This window comes from Argentina silus (assembly GCF_951799395.1).
Source record: "Argentina silus genome assembly, chromosome: 1".
NCBI lineage: Eukaryota > Metazoa > Chordata > Actinopteri > Argentiniformes > Argentinidae > Argentina > Argentina silus.
In genome coordinates, this window is record NC_139655.1 from 28,353,634 (window position 1) to 28,377,298 (window position 23,665).

Below are 23,665 nucleotides of genomic sequence, written 5' to 3' on the forward strand. Positions count from 1 at the left end.
ATTATGGACGTCCAGAAAATAAGTGCTTTCACGACCAAAGCATTTTTTTGCACGAATGGAAGATTTTTGTTTTGTGCTGTCCATGGTGTTGCGTTTGGATGCTGAACATATTGAAATTAAGCCAAATATAGGCCGCCTACTATTCAGAGATTATTAAAAGAAAAAAAGGCGACATATTTCAGCCAATGGAGACATCTTAAAACTCTTTTACTAAACATTTATCTAATTTATAAAGTACATATTCACATTATGGTGTTCTACATTTCGGATCTGCGTAGCTTTGACTGATTTAGTGTTCAGTGACGTTGCTCACAAAATGTACATTGTGAAAATAACAAACATTCCCATATATGATGTCCCGCCTAATAAAAATATTGTATTGTATACGCCTATCTATTCACTTTTATTCTATCATTTTTGCGTTTGAAATGACGATAGGTCTGAAGTGATGTAGCCATAGGCCAAACGTTTAAAACCAACTTAATCGTCCCAGTACGCACAGGCCACACCAACGTACAGTAAAGGCGATGGCGTCCCTCACCGACGCTGGTATAACTGTCGCTGTCCAAGGTGCTGAAACCGAAACTACAGGTGCTGCGTCGGAATGGTTGCTCCAAACTGTATTCAACTGTCTTGTACATGTAACCTGAAACGGTTATAATACAATAATTGCCCACATATGTGGCTAGTGCAATCATCAGCTAAATCATGATACAATGATATGCTAGAAACGAACACAGACACACACACACACACACACACACACACACACACACCACACACACACACACACACACACACACACAATTTCAAGTCTGTATTTCAGCAGTGTTGGAGTACATAGCTTCTGCATAGTCAACAACTTCAACCAACCTTGTGTTTTTTGTTCGTATCTAGGGGACCAACATACATGTTTAGACAGCCATTCTGGACTTGGTAATGTTTGGGCTTGTGTGGTTTTTTTACGGCATTTTAAGACATTTTAAATGTGACTACTGCTATGTTTAAGTAGTCCTTTAAAAACAGTAATATCAGGACCTATAGACATTTTTCTTTTGCTAATGTTTCAAAAAATGAAATACGCCAGTTTGTGATGTGGGTAGGCTGTACTATACTGTAATCTAAGCAGCCATCAAAATGTCAAAGCAAGATGGCTACCTAGCTACTACTGGGGGCCAAATGAGTTTGGTTGAATCTGCTCTGATCAAAAGAGGGTAAAATGATGAGAATATCCCAGATTGTGTTTATTTACTGTAAATGTTTTGGCTAATTCTCATCAGGATCTCCTTACTATCACAGTTGCCAACATTTTAAACAGATGATTTGCGATATCTTCCGCTGTAAAAAAAAAGAAAAAAAGAAATCACAGTAAAAAGTCAATGATGGGTCAGATTGATGTCATCCATAAGTTGACGTCATATCCTTTTTAATATATTTTAAAAATATTTTCCTCACTCATTGTAATGTGATGTGTGTAATGAAATATAGACTTAAGAATTCTCATAGTAAAATTATTTCATTGAGTACAATCAGCAAGATTGGCTTTAGAATCTCAGTACCCTTGGGATCAGCACATGTTTTTGATTAGAAAACTAAATTTCTGAATGACTAACAAACTCTGTACAGTACCTGCCACACAATTCATTAAGGCAACAGGCACCACGAGTGAGCTTACACTCACACATCTGGGTGAATACCTGCATGTGCATCCATTTTGTGAGCACGATGCCTCCATCTTCTCAGGAAAACACAACAGCTGAGAGCAAAGCAGAGAGGCCTGCTGTTAGCATGGCTGATGCCAGGGGTAGAACTGTACAGAGTAGAGTGGCTCTGGCAACCAGACACTGCCTCCCCCTCAACAGATATTTGGACAGTGTTTTAAAAATGGTCTTTAAACTTGTTATTGAGCCTATACCGCCTTGAACAGTCCATTTGAAAAAATGATCTCTTCAGCTAATTGGGGCATATCTCAAACAAATGTCTTCATCATTGATGACCAAACGGCACTAAAATGTAAAACTATGACTTAGTTTTTTGTTACCTAATTCTAGTTATTGTCACCATTATTCTAACAAAGGGATATCACAGCACTGAAGGGGATGCTCTTCATCCATGTGTGCTTTCAGTCAGCTGCTATAAAGGTTTTCATTTGATGTGAGATGTGATAAATCGCCAATGTAATTTACCACAACCGCCAAATTATCCTATCAAACAGCAATACCACTCTACCAAGTCAAAGTTATCAAAGTAGCTGACATTCAAATGTCTAGTTTTAATTGTACCGTGACTCATAATGGGCACAGACATGACTATTTGGTGTTTGCAGCAGATATTGACAACATTTGTGGATAGGATAAAACCACAATGTGTGTGTCTGCCCTAAAGTACAATCAAACCCTGTATATGGGGGCGCATTTATGAATGCACAGATGGCAGTATTATTGTGCTTTGTGGGCCCCATATAAGTAATTATAAAACTGGTACCGCCTATTAAAAAGCCCTGAGTTAATATGGCCTTTCAGTTTTTAAAGACGTCTTTGTTCTTAGTTGGTCTCTAGAACACTAGTGTGCTCTTGTTAAACATCCTTTGTGGACTCATCTCTCCGCTCGTGTTTCACTTAAACAGCACACCCAGCAGGATCATAGTCTTCAGTGTGGGCCCTCACAGCACGGCGCTCTGCAATACTTTATGCATTAGAGTCTAAATTACATATTAGAGTCATCGGAGGGATATTATCTGTGGGTTCAGGCTTTCATAACGGATGTCAGATGGAGTTATTCATTAATTTGTCGCTTTAGAGTGCCTTAAAAAACACACACACACACACACACACACACACACACACACACACACACACACACACACACACACACCCCGCAGAGAGACACAGCTGTAATTTCTGCTCATCCAGCCTTGAACAAAATGCCACATATCTAAACATTTCTAAACCGCCAGTGAAAAAAGACAACATGAAATGAATCAGATATTGAAGTCTTCTGGTGTCAACTTGAAGACTGTGATCCGGAAATCATCACAATCATGCCTCATCTTTGGCAATGTTTGAAGTTGAACATCTAATTGACCTGCCTCAGATTGCAGATCTCAGATCTATTGGTGAATGTAAAAGAAATGTGAAAACAGGGGGACTGTGAAACTGGTATCTCTTCTTTATGCTGCCTTTAGCCAGTCTCCTCCTTTCCTACTTATGGACCAGAATAACAACTGACAACTCAAGTAAATGAATGACAATGGTGTACACCTTAGAACAACGTTTGATCTATGCTATATGAATGCTTTCCAATGAAGCTTGATGGACCTCATGAATTGATAGACATTGTATGATTGCGAGTGGTTCTTAGCATGGCATACGACTGCATTTCTCCGAACAGAACTCGTACTTGTACCAGTACATCACAACCACAAAGACCACAAAGAAGGTGACGTTAGTGCTTGAGGCTAACAGAGCCACCACAAGCTGATCACTACAAAAGTAACGTTTTGCAATCCCATTATCCCATCCTGTTTTGTTCTTTGTGCACTGCCCTGCTGTTCCCGACTCTTTCTTGGGCCACAAGTAGCCATCAGAAACCTCATTGCTTGTATAGTTTAGTATGAGTGGGTGTATGACTGTCAGACAAACAATGCAGCCCCAGATTGACTAATTATCTCTGTCTGTCTGTGTGATTTTGGAGGCCTGGTCATTTTGGCAGAGAGAGGCACAGTTTTCTTTGTATCTCGCTGTGAGCATTTGCTACATCCTTTTAAGAATGAGCGTCCGTAATGTCTTGGTTGGACTGTGTCCCAGTGTGAATGCTAAAGTGGACCTGCATTATGTTTTGCAGGGAAGGGAACTCAATTATCACAGTCATACTTACTGTACGCAAGACACAGCAACTGTGCATTCAACCTATTTAAGGTTAGCTCACTGAACAGCCTTATACTACACACAAAATCCACACCAAAAAAAAAGTGCTTTACCATGAACTCATTTTCTCAAGTATTCTATGTGTGGTTGAAATTTGCCGCAAGTGTGATTCTGGGTGAGAATATGTCTTTCCAAGCACTATTTCTGTTCTGGGTGTTTCAGGCAAACCCACAGGCACTTCCTCCTGGGTTGTTAAATGATACTTAGGGCCACTCAATCTAATATCTAATGTGGCAGCAAGTTAAAAGGGAATGCATACTGAATGTCAGGCTTTATCGCCACCCGTAATAGCCCAACCCTCTTTATATCATTTTTAAAACCTCTTTCCATAGGTTTCCCTCCAAACGAGCTCTGTTAATTTCATAGCCCCTCAGTAATGTCTGCACTTTGTCTGCATAGAAATCAGGAACATAACCACCTGCCCTTCCCCCCCAAGGAATAAAACCAATACCTCAGCAAGGGAGGAAAGTGCCTCACATCTTTTCCTACAAATACATCTTTTCTTTAAACATTTACAGTCTTTATTCAGATATTAGGACTAAGACTTGATATATCTTGCTCAACCCATCCAATACCCCTGTGATTGCCATTATGCTCAAGTGATGACCTGGCTAATTTGCACTTGAATGGGAAGAAGACAGCGGCGTGGAACAAGGAGAGAATACACAGAGAGGAATAACATGTGGTGGTGGCTTTTTAATAATGCATCTGTTTGCCTAACAAATAAAGGAGACGCATATCACAGACGAAACATCAGTCATAGAACCGTCCCAGTGGAAAGGCCCTTATGTCAATCAGATCCCCCAAGACAAGGAGAGAAGAGAGAGAGAGAGAGAGAGAGAGAGAGAGAGAGAGAGAGAGAGAGAGAGGGAGAAAGAGAAAGAGAAAGAGAGAGAGAAAGAGAGACAGAGAAAGAGAGAGAGAGAGTCTGTTTACTCCTTCTGACTTTGCCCCACTCGGCAATATCCATACTGCTGAAACACACAATTCCCCAAAGAAAATACACCCCCCCCCCCACTCCCCCCCCCCGCTCTCCTACTTATACAGACAGTAGGACTATGCAGAGCTAGGCAAGCCAACCTCATATGAGCAACTCTATGATGTGATAGTCCCCGATATATCATCTGTCTACACATTAGATTCAGTCACAGCTAGCCTGGGAGGAAATGTCCCAGCCCCAGCTCCTAACCAATTTAACCACATTCATTAGAATGGGAGAAAACTATGGCTCAGCACTACTGCTGCAACAGCAGATGACAAACCACATGGAGATGAGAGTTGTGAATGCTCTGACCCAGGGGAGGCTGTCATAGTTAAAGCCGAGCCTCATCCTGGCTCATGGTGACATAGCCTTCACACACAGGTACACACACAGGTGTACACAAACACATGCACAGGTGTACACATGCAAGCACGCATGCACGTACGTACGCACGCACACACACATGTGCACACGCACACACACACACACACACACACACACACACACACACACACACACACACACACACACACACACACACACATACACACACACACACACACACAAACACAGTTCAGTGCCGCTATAATAGGATTTTCTTTTTTTACAGGTTTCAGCCTGGGACCTGGCTATGGTAATTTTATAGATCACCTGGAAGCAATATAACTTTATATTTAATAAGGTTAGGGCCGATCCTTTGTTGGCTCTCTGGCTGTTTGTAAACACCCTGTCACTGCACAAGACAGTTCTCTATGGCTAGGGAGTAAAGCCAACTATGAGTTGTAAACTAGCGAATGGAAGCCCATACATAATGCAATATTCAAGACGTTTTGTGCCAGTTTAAGTTCTGTGGGAATATTATTATTTATCCTGGGTCTGTATAAATGTGGCATTCACACATTTGAACCAAGGACACAGTGTATAGTTGGGATATAGAATACATGACCTACCAATAATAATAGTAAATTAAAAAAATAATAATCAACCAATAATAGAATACATGAAAAACCAATGTCTACATCCTCCTCTTCTTTATCAATCTGTAATGCTACACTTCACCTTCCTTACACTGGAACAGAACACAATCAAGCATTCGGCGAAATAATACACACACGTCGCAAACACATGTTCATACTAGGCCTACTAGTCATTCAGAGTCCAAGTCCTAACTTGAATCCATGCACACATCGCTTGTTCTTGTATATGAGAGGTTTGTGCACATATATGGGTGACATGTCAATAGAGATAGAACAGCCTGCACCCAACCTATAAAATATGGATTCGGCCCTGAATTATCAAAGTGAACATCAGATCACACCGTTGGGCCAACATGGGTTTGTTTGGGAAAAGGAGCACAAGGAAATATTCAGTATATCAATTCAATATTCATTAAAAAGTAACTGTTCACAAAGAAACGTAAAAAAAACATTGATGAAGGTTAGTCTGTCAGTGATCGGATCAAAGAGTCGCTAGTGTAAAGGGAATAAAAGCATGAGCATGTCAGACTTGTCATATCATAACCATATGGGTGAGAGAGAACTTGCCGGAAAGATTGAATAAGGCCCATATTCACAAGAGTCACTTTGGTCTTGGGCACTGTGGCAGACCTTGAGGATCGCTACAAGCATGTATAAGGGCAAAGGAAAAAAATATAATTCTTCTTCCGAGATCTCGGGTTTAGCTGCAATCAATCTGCTGCAGAGAGAGAGAAAAAGAGAGCATGGAAATTCCTCTCTCAGATCCAATAATCACCGTTGGTTTCTTTTCCTTGACACTACCTAACGGAAGCCTTCAGTTCACTCTGAATCGTTTACAGCAAGCAGACAAGGCTGTTTTTGGGTAGCTCAAGTGTGCATTTGGCAAAAGTGCATGTTGAAAGGATGTGTTAGATTTCCACCCACTGTGGGTGGGATCAACGCTTGCATGCTGATGAGCTTTGGGCAGGTGTAGCCAGAGGCGCCGTGATAATGGCCAGCGCATGTAGAATAGCACCACAAGCCATTGGAGTCCATGCCCCCCCCCCCCCCCCCCCACACACACACACACACACACATTGACTCTCACACACACACACACAAACACACACACACACACACACACACACACACACACACACACACACACACACACAAGGTCAAAGGTCTGTCAATCCTGGAAATCACTGCTATCAGTGTTTTCTCCGCATCCACGACACTAGAGACAGAAAGCAACGCTGCTTTGCCTGTGTTGACATCTTACTCTCAAATATTCCAGCAAATTAAATTATTCAGTATGCTAAATAAAACTCAAATATGAATTATCTATTGCCATTTACGATTACAAGACAGCAGTGAAGCAGAGTGCTGGGGAAGGCCATGTTGTATTGGTATGGAAGTAGATTCTTTATCAGTTGAGAATGGCACATTAGCTCAATCAAAGACTCTCCCCCATACATCCTGCCCCAGTTCCTGCTCCCCATCTGGTTTGACAATCTATTTTTGATGGAAATCAGTTGTTTTTGAGGCACTCTCATCTCCGCTCTCTCTGCTTTTCGGCACCGCTTGAAGTTTCCCAGAATTCTGGGCTCTGAAGCTGGCGAAGAGGCTCGGGAACGATAATAGTCTTTCCAACATCAACATCAACAAGATCTTGTGCAGTCAAACCCAGGGGAATACGCACCGTATAAAAACCCAATAAGCTTCACCAAAATAGTTTTCAGAGATGATTAAGAAGAAGAGAGGTGAGAGTGGTTTTATCTGTGGGTGCTGCACATGCGTCTGTTTCTTAATTTTCAAAAGCTAATTTTCTAAATGGTTCCCCTCCACGATTGTCTGTCACTCAAGCTAATCGCTTTGCTGATATAGGATCTCTAAAGTACACTCTCCACTGACACTAAGAGACTTGTCTGTTTACACATCTCAGTCTCCAACACAGATGCTGTGGATCACCACTGCTGTTGGGAGCATCAGTCGAGCTGCTTTATGGTCTTACTAAAACCTTATTAGAAATGACTGTGAACCAACCCATGTGAATTTGACCACCTTGATTATTAAACAATGATACACTACTTCTGTCACTTGAAATTGTGACTAGAGATTGTCACCAGAGATACTTGTGTTGTCATTGTACATGGGTCTGGACTGTTACCAGTAGATCTTGTTGCTTAGTCTATGTGCCGTCATTTTCCCAGCATTTTACAGAATATTGCATAGTGTAGAGGCATACTCAGGGCATTGACATGTATGTATAACTATTCTCTGGTCTTCGACCAAAAGAACAGTTTTGAATTTGAGCTGGTGCTAAGGTTGTGTGAGTACTTCCTACTGCTCAATGCCAGAAGGTGTGGGAGTAAACCTAGTTTACAGAGTCAGTTATTCCACAGAGTCTTCTCTCTGTGGATTAACTGACTACCGTCTCAAAGTATGTCAACAACTGCCACTGCATCTTCTGACACTGATATACATTCAGAATCAGCACCGTGATACTCACCCCAGACGGAGAAAATAAGTTGAGGCGACATTGTTTTTTCCTGTGAATATTCTTTTGTGTCCTGCGTTTTCTGCTTTCCACCTTTCATATTGTAAAGTTTTCAGGAGTGTTTTTAAATGCAAAGATGGTGTGGTTTTCTCCTCACAGAGTGCAGCCCCTTCCCTTCACTCCCTCTCTCTCTTCATTTTGTTTACTCCCTCTCTCCCGCTAGTTCTCTAGACGACACCTATGTCTTTACTCTCCCTTTATTCTCTCCTCCCCCTCTACGCACACATCACTTTTCTTTCTGACTTTTACTTCACAGAAGTTTAAGAGAAGTAGCTCCACTTTCTCTTTCTTGTATGTGACTGTGCAGTGAGCAGGATGTAGTGAGCTGTATTGAGGACATACCGAGTCCTCTCTGCTATGCTCCAACAGCACACAGTCTCAGGATCCCTACCTGTCAGGGACAACACACACATGCGCGCACACGCACGCACGCACGCACGCACGCACGCACGCACGCACGCACGCACACACACACACACATTCCACAGACAGAAGTGAACTTCAAGAGGACCCTTATTAGACCCCTCCACAGCCAGATCTATTAATCTCCTACATCAATTCAGTCAATACATCTCAATACATCAATATTCAATATATGTTCCATGTTGAGCCTTCACATCTGCAACACAGTGGACATGTTCAGGGACGGGCAAGCACAGAGGCACAAAGACGCACTTGATTATCAATTAAAAGGTGCTGGTGTGTTTTTTTCACAACATGCAAACAAAACCATTGAAGACAGGTGTTAATATTCAGAGACGTACAGTAACCCTCACAATGTTTGGTGGGTTTTCCTCCCTACCGACTCCCCTCCTCCCCTTCATGGTCTGTACCAGGTGTTCCATGACTCGTGTGATTTAATAATGTAGAGAGGACAAGAGAGCGGCCTTTACCCTCAGGCTGCTGCGGTTCCATAGCCATTACCATTCTTTTTAATATGTGATGTGATCCTCTACACCCTCTCACGGTTGGTTCTCCTCAACTAACAACCATCCCCGGTGAATCAAATCAGGAGAATATAAGAACATGCAAACAGGCCAAATTGGCTTCCAGGAGAGCTAAAATCAATCTAAACACAAAATTGCAGGGAAAGAAGCCTTGGGATATTTGGGGGTGTGTGTGTGGGGAGAGAGAGAGTGAGAGTGAGAGAGAGAGAGAGAGAGAGAGTGAGAGAGAGAGTGAGAGAGAGAGAGAAAGAGAGAAACACACCCCATACCAAGGCTGTTTTTGGTAATATGAGCGTGAAATGCCACAGCATCAATTACTGAATGATTGAAGACAATCCAACAGTGAATGCTGCACAGGAGGAGGGAGAGAGGGAGAGCATCTAATGGATAAACACTGATTATGCCAAGTCCACCAGATTGATAGTGTTCATATTTACGATATACAGTATGCCACTGGAGCAGCAACATCTTTATCATTCCAAGAACACTTTTCAATGTTTTGTTTTGTCATTTGGGTTGTTTCAGGATTCAGGTCGTGTTTGGTTTACAAGATGAATAGGTCACTGTCCCTCGAGGATTAATTTGTATCCTTGTTGTTGAAAAGACTTAGTAATACCCGATTCATCAACAGTATATCCAATCCATTGCAATAATTGATCAATCACTTGTCCAGGAGAGACTACAAAACAGCATGAACACCACTACCCTCAAGGACTAAAAAAGTCCAGCCCTACTTAATACCTATAAAGGAGGAGAGGAGAGGATCTCACCTGCCACAAAGTTTCTCCTCTCTGTCACTCTCTCTCTTTCTCTCTCTCTCTCTCTATCCTTCTCTCCTGCTTAGTTAAGCTAAGTGATAGGCCATGGCAGGGCTGTGGTGTTCAAAAGAAAGGCGCATCATTAGGGAGCTACAGAGAACGGCTCCTGCCCCCAGGGAAAGGATGACAGTTCATCATCGCCCTGGGGGTTACCTTCCTTTTAGAATATGGAAATCAAAGAGGGTGCTGAGAAATTTGAAAAGAATAAGATGAAATACTTTCCTACCTTTTCCTTTTTTTTTTCACCCGCCGATAATTATTCTCTGAAAAGAGGGCCGACGGCGAGGACAAAAAAAATGTCTCTGACCATTTTGAACGGATAATGATTAATCATAGAGTGAGGGCCAGGGCGTTGCCAAAGCGAAGGAGAGCGTTTGAGGGCGGTAGTGAGAAACAACAATGTGAAATGTGAGTAATTGAGGTGAAACTGTGAAATAGGCACAAGAGCCTCCTATTCTAGCTGGCAAATGTACAGAAGGGTCTTAAAAAAAAACAATCAACACAAACTCAAGGTAGCCCAAGCATGATCATGCAAGAGAAAACATACTGTGTCGATATTTTTGAAATAATAGCATTCAGAACTTCTTAGACGCGTTCCTTGAAGCACTGTTGAAAGAGACTAGATTTCAGCATCCTGTTGATGGTGTGTACAACAGTTGGGCATTGATCGTGCATTCATACAACATGAAGAGGACACAGCGTATTTGAATATGACTGAACACACCTTTTGATTTGGTCTTTGAGGTTTGTCTTGAGGCTGAGCAGTTCAGCGCCTTTTCTGAAAACTCTGTGGTAACCTTGTTCTGTCAGCATCATGGTTTTTAAGTCTGCAGGAAAGGCACTTCACTGATCTACTCCCATTCATGCTAAAACAAAGGGTCCCTTTGTCACTGAACTACAGTACCACAGAGAGCTGGGAATGTCTTGTTGTAACTTTGGATCTCTGAATCACTTCCTTATTGTAAAGCACTCCTCATACTAATTACTCAAAGGATCGACTACAAAGGTGCAAACATATGTGAATATATGCATACATGCGTGTGCATATTCTCTCTTATACTCTCACTTTCACACACACACACACACACACACACACACACACACACACACACACACACACTGACACACACACTCATTAAACATCCACCACGTTTAACACAGCACCACTACAAAGGCAGTCGGCATATGGCTAAAATGGTGCACATCCTGCAACACAGTTTCTTGATTTGACACATTATGCACTGAAACTGTGAGGATAAAGAACCCCCACAGAGCGATCCATTTTGGCTCATGAACAGAAAAGTTCTATCCGGGCGGAGCACTTCCTGCCTATACACAATGTCAATGCTAATTGGCAAGCCTACCCACCAGTGGAGTGGAACAATTTCCTGTACACATCATGCCTTTGTGTTTGTTAGTGAGTAAATGCTTACGCCACTGTGGCTTTAGTTGAGGTGTTAGCCTTGCATTGAGTCTCAATGCAAGGCCTGCTGCCTCTCTGTCTCCAATGTCATTCTCCTTCCAAGGTATCGTTTTGTGTCTGAAGCTAACTGAAAAGGAATCTGATTTGAGACAGATTCAAAGGTAGCAGCTACATCATACAGAACATGCCTAAAAATGCAAGATTATAATTTCTTGCCTTTAAACGCTGCCTTAAAAAACAGCATCCTTCCCGATTGGGGAGAAACATCCCTGGTGTCTAGGGTGGGGGAGAGGAGAGTTTCGCCTGTGATTCCCCTGCCAGGGGAGCATACAGGAGTGGCAGAGGAGAGAAGTCAGTCCCAGCTGTGGTCCAGGGAGGGAGCTACCTAAGAGGCCCCTACGCTAGACACTAATCCCAGACAAGGCTATTTGATGCAGCTAGCATTCACAGCTAATAGAGAAATCTCAATTCGCTGACATTCCATTCATCTCAATTTTGCCAAAATGTTTGTCGTCTTCATGGAGAGTATATTTACTTTGTTAGCGCTGTATGTTGTCTCCACATTCTCAAACCGCAATGAGACATAGGCCTTTTCCAATTATAATGAGTAGAGGGTGAATGTGAACCATGCCTGTGTGGTTGGTGCAGGGCTAGGCTGGTGAATGTGAACCATGCCTGTGTGGTTGGTGCAGGGCTAGGCTGGTGAATGTGAACCATGCCTGTGTGGTTGGTGCAGGGCTAGGCTGGTGAATGGCGGGTACAGAGGGTATAGAGATTGTTTCTGTGGCGTTTTGCCTCCTCCTGTTGTCTCGCTTCCCTTATTAACATGCACTTAAATTCCCTTTGTTCTCTCAAGTGCTCATTAAAGAATACAGTGCCTTCTGATGTCTATAGTTTTACATAATTAGAACCCAAGAGGTTTTCGCGTGCACCGCAAGTTCTTAGTTTGTTTTATTCCGCATTAGAGGAGCAATTTGTTTAATTTCTCAAGAGTTTAACCTTGCTGACTATGATGGAAGGCACCTGCGATGCTGTTCAGGCATTTCAGATGTGGGAAAATAGAACTCATTGACTCTTTGTTTGTCTGTTCAGATCTGTGCTGGTCTTTTATTCCTTTCTTACATTCAAGAAACCAATTCTTGTCACAAAACACACATCTGATTTTCTTTTTGAATTGCTGGTAGAGTGGGATAAGCTGGGATAGTGTCACAAGATATCTTTTATTCACACATTTTTCTTAAATTGTTGTCATCGTCGTTGTTTGTACCGGGGCCTTGAAAACAAGTCTATGCTCTGGCTCCTCAATGGCTGTTTTAGTTGGCAATCTGGGACAGCACTACCAACATCAAAACCTGGGAGACATTTTGTTTGCTCACATTCCATCACTCTAGATCTGACACAAAATGGCTTCGGCTCTCCTGTGCTGACTACAGCCCTTTTGTACCACCATCCCATCCCTGACAGTGACTGCAGCCTCTCAGTCACTTGAAAATATTGCTGCTCGGTTGCCAATCCTATCCAGCGCTATGGGTGGAACTTGGCAGATCTCTCCCCCAGGGAGACACTCTCTTCCTGGGCCAACATCGCAGCCTTGCTCCCTGGGCACTCTCCATGGCAGGAGCAGACAAGCTGGGGTCGTTTCCTATGTTATACCCTCTTCTCCTCCTCCTCCTCACCTCCTCCTCCTCCTCCTCCTCCTCCTCCTCCTCCTGCTGCTGCTGCTGCTGCTATGAAAGAACAATATCTGGCACAAACAGCACAGCTGGCACGTAGTTTGGGACAAGGACAGGGAATTATTTAAGCTGTGCCCCCCCCTCAGCAATTTGAAGCTTTGTGTCCATAATATCTTGAGTGCTGTGCTTGAAGGAGAGAATTCAAAATTGCTACTGCACTGTTTGCCCTTCTCTGTCTTGCACCACTTTACAAGGCTAAGAGTGAGGACAGGGTGTGTGGGTTAACGAAGGGAGGTGGTGGTGGGGAGGGCAGGGAGGGGGGGGGGGGTGAGGTGTGAGGTGATGTGGGCTTGATGTAGTGTTCCAAATTAAGCGTCCCAGCGAGGAAAACAATAAAGCACAAATGACAGGAACAGATGGTCCTCTTTATTGTCCCCTGAAATGCAAACACTGAATATCTTTACAGCAAGGGTGTGTTTTTTCTTTCTTATATCCATTTTTTCCTCTCTCTGGTAATTGTCTGCTAACACCTACCACCTGGTGGTTGGAATGATGCACCTACAACAATGCAGAGAGGGATAATAAAAGGTTATTTAAAGATCAGGGATCCTGACAAACGTACAATTGGCCATTGATTAATTGATTCATGTAAGGATTAGTGTGGAGTGACACGGAATGGAGGTGACAGGATTTGGCAGAGAGGTCCAAGAAGTCTAGGATGGAGACCACCACAGGAACAAAATGTGCAGACAATATCAGAGACGCATTATTATTTTCATCAGGGAGTGTTATTACTGTAGCATCGAATGGTTAGAGTATGATATTATCTATCTCTATCTCTCTATTTCAAATTAATGAGGAACCACAACCATTGATGAAAAAAACCCATAATTGACAATTAGGCCTATCTTTCATTTGGATAGACTGAGGACAAACAAAAAGACTCTTTTTGTTTTGAGACAAACACATCCCAAACCCCAGCATCCCTCTGCCACCCACATGCTGCTGTTTGTCACTCCATTTACAAAAGCCTTCTCTTTCTCTCTCTCTCTCTCTCTCTCACATCTCCTATTTTTCCCCTTCTACCTGTCTCTCCCTACCACTCCCTCTCTCTCTCTTCCAATATCCAAACCCCCCCCCCTCCCTCTCCCACTCTCCCGCTCTCTTGCTCTCTCATGCTCTCTCTCCTCCAATCATAACACGGCCGCCCCAGTTCTCGTTGGGTTCATCGCTCCTCTCTCTGATAATTCTACTGTATTAACTGGCTGGAGTTATTACCCGTTATATGGGATGTCTACGTTGAGAGCGCTTTATGAGATCCTGGTCCCAGTGGATAAGATGATGGAGTCTGTGAGCGCTGTCATCCCCAGCTGTATAATAGCATCAGTTGGGAAATACACAATGCCATGGGTTATTGATAGAGCCATATCTGCACTTCTGCTGACAAATTCCAGGCCTGGGTGGAAGAGCCACGTAATCCTGAAGAATATCTTTGCTAATATGGCCGCCTCCATGCATTCCTCTGCAGTCTCTTTGGGGTACTTTGGGCTCTCTGTCCTCCCCTATGACAAATGATCCCAGGGTTTTAGTGATTTAAATGGGGGGGTGGAGATTGATTCCCACAATAGGCACTCAGATAGTCTCTAGCTATATCACACAGTCAAGAAGCATGGTGTTACTGCTACTCCTCCTAAGGTTTCCACTGAAGTTGTGATCATATTGCGGATCAAGATGTTGAATCATATGATATTGCATGTGGCAAAAAAATGTACTCTGTGATGCAATATCAAATAATATGAAACAATGTTTTTGCTCTTACAGTGCATAGTACAGTAGTAGCTAGCAGTATTTTATCTGACAATATCTCACGCTATCATGAACATCTCATCAGTGATTCACTGATTGTCTACAGTAGTGTTCAACCAAACAAACAACCCTCTTCACTCTATTAATAGAACTATTCTCCTGACTCTCGTTACATGCTATTCTTCCAGTCCGTCAATGATGCTGTGGTGGGACTGGGGCTCAATAGCGTTTAGTTTGTTTGAGGGCCACAGGCTGCACTCTCCGACGCAGCCCTGATCCTTGATCCCAGATGCTGAGATTACAAATGTCTGGGGGGCAGAGATGATAACTGATCAAATACACTTGGTTAACCAAAGTCTACCAAGGGATCTATTCAAGGCATGCCATGAAAGAGCCTTCTCTGGATTGGCAGAGCAAATACAAGCTGTCGGAGTGTGTGTGTGTGTGTGTGTGTGTGTGTGTGTGTGTGCGTGTGTGTCTGTGTCTGTGTGTGTGTGTCTGTGTGTGTGTCTGTGTGTCTGTGTGTGTGTGTGCGTGCATGTGTGCAGGCGTATGTGTGTACAGTATGAGTGCGTGTGTGTGTGTGGTTGTGTGTGCAGGCATGTGTGTGTACAGTATGAGTGTGTGTGTGGTTGTGTGTGTGTGCGTGCGTGTGTGTGCGTGCATGCGTGTGCGTGTGCGTGTGTGTGCCTGCGTGTGTGTGTGTGTATGTGTGTGTGCATGCATGTGTGTGTGTTGAATAACACTGTAAAGTGTTCTATAAATTACATCACAGAGATCAACTCCTAGGCCTAGCCATGGCAGCCTCCTTACTTTTCAGAGGAATATAAAATTACAATCACATTCAGGGAAATCAAAGTCTTGTTCAGCTGCTGTCCTCTGGGCAGCATTGTGGAGTATTGCTTTGGAACGGGGCCTAATTGGTTTGTGTGGGCCAAACCCTCTCCAATGCCCGTAACTTGCTGGCTTCATTTTCACAACAATTTGATTTTAAATAGCTGGCCTAGATTGTTTGTATTTCATGACTGGGGTCTATGTATGTAACATATCTTGTGAAGCAACGTTTGTGGAAAGCATGTTCTTTCTTCAGCCTGTATGAAAAGTATTGAGCTTCTCAATAGGCTTATGATATTAAGATGAAGTCTGTAATGTCAAATACAAATCTTTAAGACAGAGCCGTGCTTTGGTTTGGTGGGGAGGAGGGAAGCTGAACAATTATCAGTGACTAACATCTGACAGCCTGTATTTATGTCTGTCAGCTCAGTGTACGACCTGGCCACACGCCAGGAAACCAGAGCAAAAAAAGGAACAAGTCAACAATAATTTGCCTTCCTACAGTCAGAATAGGGAACAGACAGCTGATGACCCTCTGACTCATCCATTGTATCCGCCATGTCTATCTTTTATATGTTTATGAGTCCTGACATGAAGGCTCACCTTCTAAGGACCCAACCTCCTTCATAGGAGCGGACCATGTGACCTCCTCAGTCACAACCAGTGATACACATCCCCTAATGTACAGTCCAGCTTGTAATAATAACTCATCTTATGAGATATCAGTGTTCCTTGTGCATGTGTTGGCATTCTGCAGCCGCTGGTACAACCTTACTGTATAACAATGAAGGGGGGACATGATGAGGAACTCTCACTGCCTGCCTCCCACCTCCCATTGGAGTCTATAAACGCACAAAGTGGAAATAATTGGAGAGCATATTAACTCTCCTTCTGTTGTACGGCAGGATCGTAAGCACACGGGTAATGTGCATTGTGCTCACCTCACTATCAACATGGAGTTTCCAAATTAGCTTGCACCGGTAAGTTTTTCCAAACGCACCGCGAGGGAATATTACCAGAGCAGGAATGTGATTACAAACAGTAAGTTATCGCCATGGGCACAATTAAAAACTTTCCAGATGAGCGTTGCCTGATTGCAAATTGAATCAGGTATTGCGATGGGGGGGGGATGTTACTTGTTAATTACTGAGGGAGGCTTGCTAAACAAGTATTAACAGGGCTATCTGCTTAGAGAGACAACATTACAGTATTTTGTTGCCCTCCTGTGCATGAGAGACAGGAAGGGGTATCCCTTATCTAAAAATAAGCTCATCAGCATTTCGGAGCAGTGTAGAATGTCTTATCATCTTTTATTTATGAGTGTTCACGTGTGAGACCTCTGTGGGCCGGTTTCACTGACAAGGCTTAAGCCTAGTCCCAGACTAAAATGCCTGTTTGAGCTGTCTTAACTCAAAGCGACTTGCACAGACTTATCTTAAAATAGTCGTAGATTTAGTCTGTTCTGGATTAAACAAAGACGATTGCAAGAGGGAGGATTAGAGCCACTCTAGGATTAAATTGAAGCTTAAATGAATCCTTCAAAGAGGCAGGTTTAACTTCTGCTTAGTGCTGTTTGTAAGGGAGCATGGACTATTTGGAATATCTAAATGAAGACCAACATACACTATAGAGGCCAGCCAGACCAGTACTTGTGGATGGGAGTAATCCATTAAATTACTTTGATGAAATAACTTTTCGAGACCCTAACCCTAACCCTAACCCTAACCCTTTCATATGTATAAAGAAAATGCATTGGAGATAATATCTTTGCTTGAGCCTAGACTTTCCTCTCTATCTCAAAGAGGAAGGCCTTTACCCAATTCTCTCCAAGTTCTGACCCCTTTGAGGTTTTTGGCATCTGGAATCTTTCATCGTGAAACTGGTGATTTGTGTGGTGCCAGTGAAGCAACTGTGTGTAGAATAGTTCACAAAGTCTGCAGGGCCATTTTTGAACTGAGGAGTCTTTACACCAAGTTTCCTGATGCTGCTGGCCAAGCCAACTATTAAGTGCAACTCTATGAATATGGGCACTTCCCAGGAGTGATTGGTTGTATAGATGGATGTCATGTTCCCTGAGTGTGCATCAACTCCTGATGCTGAGGAGTACAGGAACTGTAAGAACTGGTTTTCCATCAATGTTCAGGGTGTACGCACTCTTCATGTAGAGTTTTCAAACATTGTTGAACGTTGGAAAGGTGCAACTCACGATTCAAGGATTTTTCTCAACTCTTCATTGTGTGCTCAGTTTCAGAGAGGACAACATAGTGGACTGCTACTTGGTGACAGTGGATATGGTCAGAGGAACGTTTTATTCACTCCATACATAAATCCCACAACAGCTGAGCAGCAAAGATACAACAGAGCTCATATCCGTATGTTTGGAGTAGGGAAAAATGGATTCCAGTGTTTACGCAATACACTTCATTTCAAGCCAAGAAGATGCTGCAAGGGGATCATTGCTACAGCTGTGCTGCACAACTACCTGAAGCAGCATTGCTGTCCTGATCCTCCAATGGAAGATCAGGATCAAACAGATGTGCCCATGGTTGAAGCTGGCAATGACCAACGAGGACTTGCACACAGAGTTGCTTTCACATTGCAGCACTTCAACAAGACATTTAAATGTGGAATGTATTCATTATGGCTTAGTTTTGCTTTGATAATGTTTGTTCTGTACACATTTAAAATAGTGTGCAGCAAAATTATATGAGTGGCTAAACCAAGGCTTGTTTAAAATGTAGTTTGTGGTGATTAAAATACTCACACTCATGAATATCCAAATGACAAAACATTTCTTTTTTACATATCATAGTGTTCACCATGGCTGGTAATCACAATAGTCTCATTACTGTATCTGTTTTGGATCATAGCTCTCTCTTCCAACTTCATATCCAATTCAACCTGTAGAATTCTCATTTTCATTTCATGTTCTTCCTTCAGATATTTCATTTTATGCTCATGAAATTCTTTGGGTAACTTTTCATGCACGGTCATCTTTTTTGTTCTCTGCTGAAAGGTGGTGACAGCATCTTCTCTCAGGGATGCTGTATCAGATGTGGAGGGTCCACACTCACTGTGCACTGGCTCTTCCAATCTGTTCAGATTCTTTTCCTCTGGAAAAGGAACACCGTTAGAAGCACAAATAAACTCATATCGTCCTTACAATGAAAAAAAGAATAAAGATTGACACAGACAGTGGAATATATTTACCAAGGAAGTATCATTCAATATAAGTGATATGAATATGAGAAATGTAAAATACTGATAATAATGAGGATATCTCACCTGAAGTTGTACTGTTCTTGTGGTTACATTTTCATTTGCATTGATTTCACTGCAAATTGCAGCCCAACCACTCTTTTTCTTTTGCTCAGTAGCAGTAGTATGGTTTTTACTTTCAATAACTGGATGGTTTGACACAGTTTGTTTTAGTAGCGTTTTTTGAACACATTCTTTTTGCCTCTGCCATTGTTTTGTCTAAAGATTCACACCAGTAATGGTGTTTTCTATTCCATTCCAGGTTTTTATGAGCACCATGAGACCAACAGCATGGTTCATACTTAACCTAATGAGGCTTAACCCAGGTGTTCTCATTTAGGCTTGCTTACCTTACTCCAGGACTCCATAGTCTCCGACTAACTAAGCCAAATTTAAGCCACGTTCATGAAAGCTACTTAAATGTCCTAGTTTAACTATTTAATATGTATTCACACTTTTAATGGCAAATTGCCACTGAGGAAGCTTTTCAGTCTAGGACTAGGCTTAAGCCTTGTCTGTGAAACTGGCCCATTAAGGCCTACTCCTGGCTTAATCTAAGGCCTGTCTGTGAAACCGGCCCTGTAAGTTATACAATTTAATTTGGACTAGCAGCAGTGAAATGTATTCAGAATTTGGGTAGCTGACAATCCTGAAATGCACCCGCTCTGTGTAGTAAACACCATTATATTGAGTGAAAACAAAAATCTTAGAATGAAACGTATCTTCATTATTTCCACTTCAGGAAATTGACAGAAAGCAAAGTTCCTTGTGGTGGACACACTTTTTTATTCCTGAAATACAACATCTGGAAAATGGAAGATTTGCTGTATTTTGGTTTAAATACTGAATAAATCTGTCCTTTCTAAAAGAACAAAACAGTAAACTGGTCCAAGGACAGCAAAGTGCCCAGCATCAATGACTTCTGCGCCATGACTTGCAGGTGTATTGCTTCGCACCACATGTTTCTGCCACAAACATCCCAGGGTATGGACTGGCCATGAGGACAGCCTGCTCACAGTTACCTCTGGAGGAAATGTTGCATTTTCTTAGTCAATGCCCTCAACTCCACAATCCTAGCAGATCTTACTCAGAGCCGGTGCTCACTGTTGCTTGAGTAAATCAGAAGTGTTTTCTGACTGCGACTGCGTTGGCTTTGATTAAAGCGAGGCCACAGGCTAAAAGCTGTCTACATCTTTTTATAAGTCGCTTTTCTGACCTTTCTTTTCAGCAAAGCTTCTTGGGACGGAGGACCTGACACAACACAACATGTTGCCAGGTCACTAAACATGGTGTTGCCGGAGAAAAAACATCAACATGCAGAAAACCTCGGAACGACTAGCACATTTCTTTTCCGGTTCTGTTTGCTGAGAGACATCGTTTTTATAATTCACTGTGAATATCTAATTTGCTGTTCTGTTTAAAAAATCTAATGACACAATACAACATTTTAGAATCCTAAACAGATTGCAATTGTGTTAAATAAAGAAACAATTGCAGTGTTTGAAATGTGTCACTTTTTCGGCTATAATTGCTTCCACTTCGCCAAGACAGTTTTAATTTCCTTTGGAATGCCTTCCTCTTAGTATTTACATGCTTGTCACAACAACTGCAAGAGAAACCTTCAGTAATGATCTCCCTCACAGGCATAGTGCAATTATATTTACCCAGCATTAACATTGACACAACAAAGGTGCCCACCACCACAACGTTAAATTACAGCTTTAACTGCATCTCTCTCTCTCTCTCTCTCTCTCTCTCTCTCTCTCTCTCTCTCTCTCTCTCTCTCAAGCACTACTTGCAACACTCACTTTGAAACAAGCAACAACATGGGTGGGGGGGGTGGTGGTGGGGGGGTGTATCAAAGAACAACACTCACAATTACGGTTGACAATTATGGTTTATATAAAACTAAACCAGGGTATCTTGTTCCAGCAGCACAGGTTCCCTGTAGTGGCCACATATACCTTATGCCCACCGTGAATCTTGTTGAAATAGCCCTCATAGCATCTGACTGGCATGGCTGCGCCACAGAGCTGCCATTTGGCACTTCCTGTTCTGTGTTCCCTGATGCCCAGGCTGGTGTGCCAAGACGCCCACCCACACCTGAGATCACTCCTCAGGCTGTAGTGTAGCTGTTGGCCAAGCCACTGGCACTGAAGTGAATGAGTACAGTTAGCGCACACACACATTCTCATCTCCTACGCAAGCTCTGATATCAAGTGGAGCATGCATAAGGGGAAAGATCCGGGCAGTGCCATATTCCAGAACTAGAGACGTTTATGAAACATAAACCGTGAGAGAGGGGAAAAATTGGCAGTTATTTTTCATTTGCTGCAACACAATCACTTCTCAGTGTTTGTTTGACTTTGAAAAAAAAAACCTAAAACAATATCCCACGTCTGGAATTTCACACAATTCACACAATATCAGCTCCATCACTTTATTGCTTTGATGATCTCCCACGATAGCGTTTTGTAATACCTGTTGATAAAGGTCGGCTTTACAGCGTGAGTTACAGCATGAGTTAACTTGCCGTCACGCTGCATACAGTGCCTTGGGCTATTTAGACTGAAGCTCTATAACTGTGATCCCGTAGCTCTATCGATTGCTACACTCTACAATTCTGTAGTATGTCTAGACTGGCCCCATGGCTACCTATCAAATCAGGATAGAAGCAGCCCTCATTCAATCACACCTGGTTTTGGTTTTTTTCTCTCCCGGTTTTGATTGATCAGAGATATATATATATATATATATATATATATATATATATATATATATATATATATCTCCTAAGGTATCCAAGAGATGAACACTGCCACTTTGTCGTCCACATGATGAGGACAATTATTCTGACTCGCCTGGCGATGCCAAGGATAGAGTAAAGGCAGGGGGCAGCAGGAGTAGGCAAACTGTCTTAACGAGCACAAGAGAAACAGATGGTGGAGAGAGAGGAAGAGAAAAGAGCAGGTAGTGAGAAATAAGCAGCCCCACATCAGAAGGAATGTGGCGTGCTATCCTCCTGGTGGGGAGTGGATATATACCAGAGCCTTCTGATCTCAAGTCCAGAGAACAATTTCAAATGCAACAGGAACTGCAACAAAGACACAGCCCATAGGGAACACCTTTGTTGTAAATGTCATGCATCCACTCATTGGTTAGAATAGAATAGAATAGAATATACATTTGACTGAAATTAATATGTTGTAATACAATTGACTAATTCTATAAATATATATTGTACACAATTCAAATTGTGCATTATACCACTTCTAGTGTACCTTTTCAATGCTTTGTTGCTTTTTTTTCAATGTGTGTTTGTTTGTTTGCTTTGAGACTCCCACTATAGCTGTATAATTAACCAAACAATCTAAACATAATTTACTGCAGTTAAAAAAGGAGGAATTCTAAATGATAGAGTGTGTGCAGACGAGGAGAGTAGATACTGCCACCAGGCCAAGGTCAGCTTCAGAGATTAGTCAACTCTAACCACTAATGGTTGTTTTTGTATTCAGCATGAATCCAAACCCTTGTCTACTCCACCACGAGCGTGTGTTCTGTTAAACCCTGCTGAGAACCATTAGGCTAATGTAGATGTGTGTGTCTGTTTGTGTGTGTGTGTGTGTGTGTGTGTGTGTGTGTGTGTGCGTGTGTGCGCGCGCGTGTGCATGTGTGCGTGTGTGTGCATGTGTGTGTGTGATAATTTAGAACTAATGCAGAGCACTGGCTCAGCACTTCAAAAGGATTTCCCTGCCCCCAAGTCCATATATTCAACATACTGGACAGTTTGTGGCCATGCAGTATCGGTATTTGCATACGTGAGTTATGAAATTGCTCTCAGTCTAATTGTGTACACTGAGAAGTGCAGTCTGTGAAAGAATTAAGGGGGAAGAAAACTGCATCTCAATCAGACGACTCAATATCCACTCTCATGCTTCACACAGTACAGTACATTTGTTATGATATTTGACACATGAAATCCATTATTCTACATATATGTGTGTACCTGTAAACAGTTACTGCATGCTATAATTTGCCTCCACTGTCTCACAGTGCTGCACACTAGTGTCTTCCAGTATACGGCATTCTCCAACTGTGAAGACAGTGAAAAGAAAAGCATTGTGACACACACACATCTAGTCACACACCTCCAACATGACTGAATAATGAATAAATGAACAACCCCCGGTCCCACTCCACCCATAAAATATAACCCACAACCCTTCTCCAGGTTGTTGTGATTTGGAAACAGCTGTTGTTGTGGTGGATGGGCCTCTCTCTTCCAGATCATGTTTCCCTGCACTCTCCCGTGGGAGACTCTGGGGGAGCTGGGGAGAGGAAGACGTGGGGAGGATCTTCTGGTTGTTCACTGTCAGAGCTTTAAAGCCCAAGGAGCTACTTTGAATAATCTGTACCACAACCTAAAATATGGCGATGCACATATGTATACCTACAATGCACGCACACGCACACGCACACAAA

At 42.5% G+C, this 23,665-nt stretch overlaps 1 pseudogene across 1 annotated transcript in view; it reads left to right on the top strand.

Moving 5' to 3' along the window:
- The first annotated feature begins 17,510 nt into the window (after window positions 1-17,510).
- The window catches only part of LOC310812646 (putative nuclease HARBI1), a 36,552-nt pseudogene continuing 30,397 nt past the window's right edge, over window positions 17,511-23,665 (top strand). The window contains exon 1 of the transcript in view: window positions 17,511-18,549. The product of the transcript in view is annotated as a putative nuclease HARBI1 (transcript). The remainder of the gene's footprint in view (window positions 18,550-23,665) is intronic.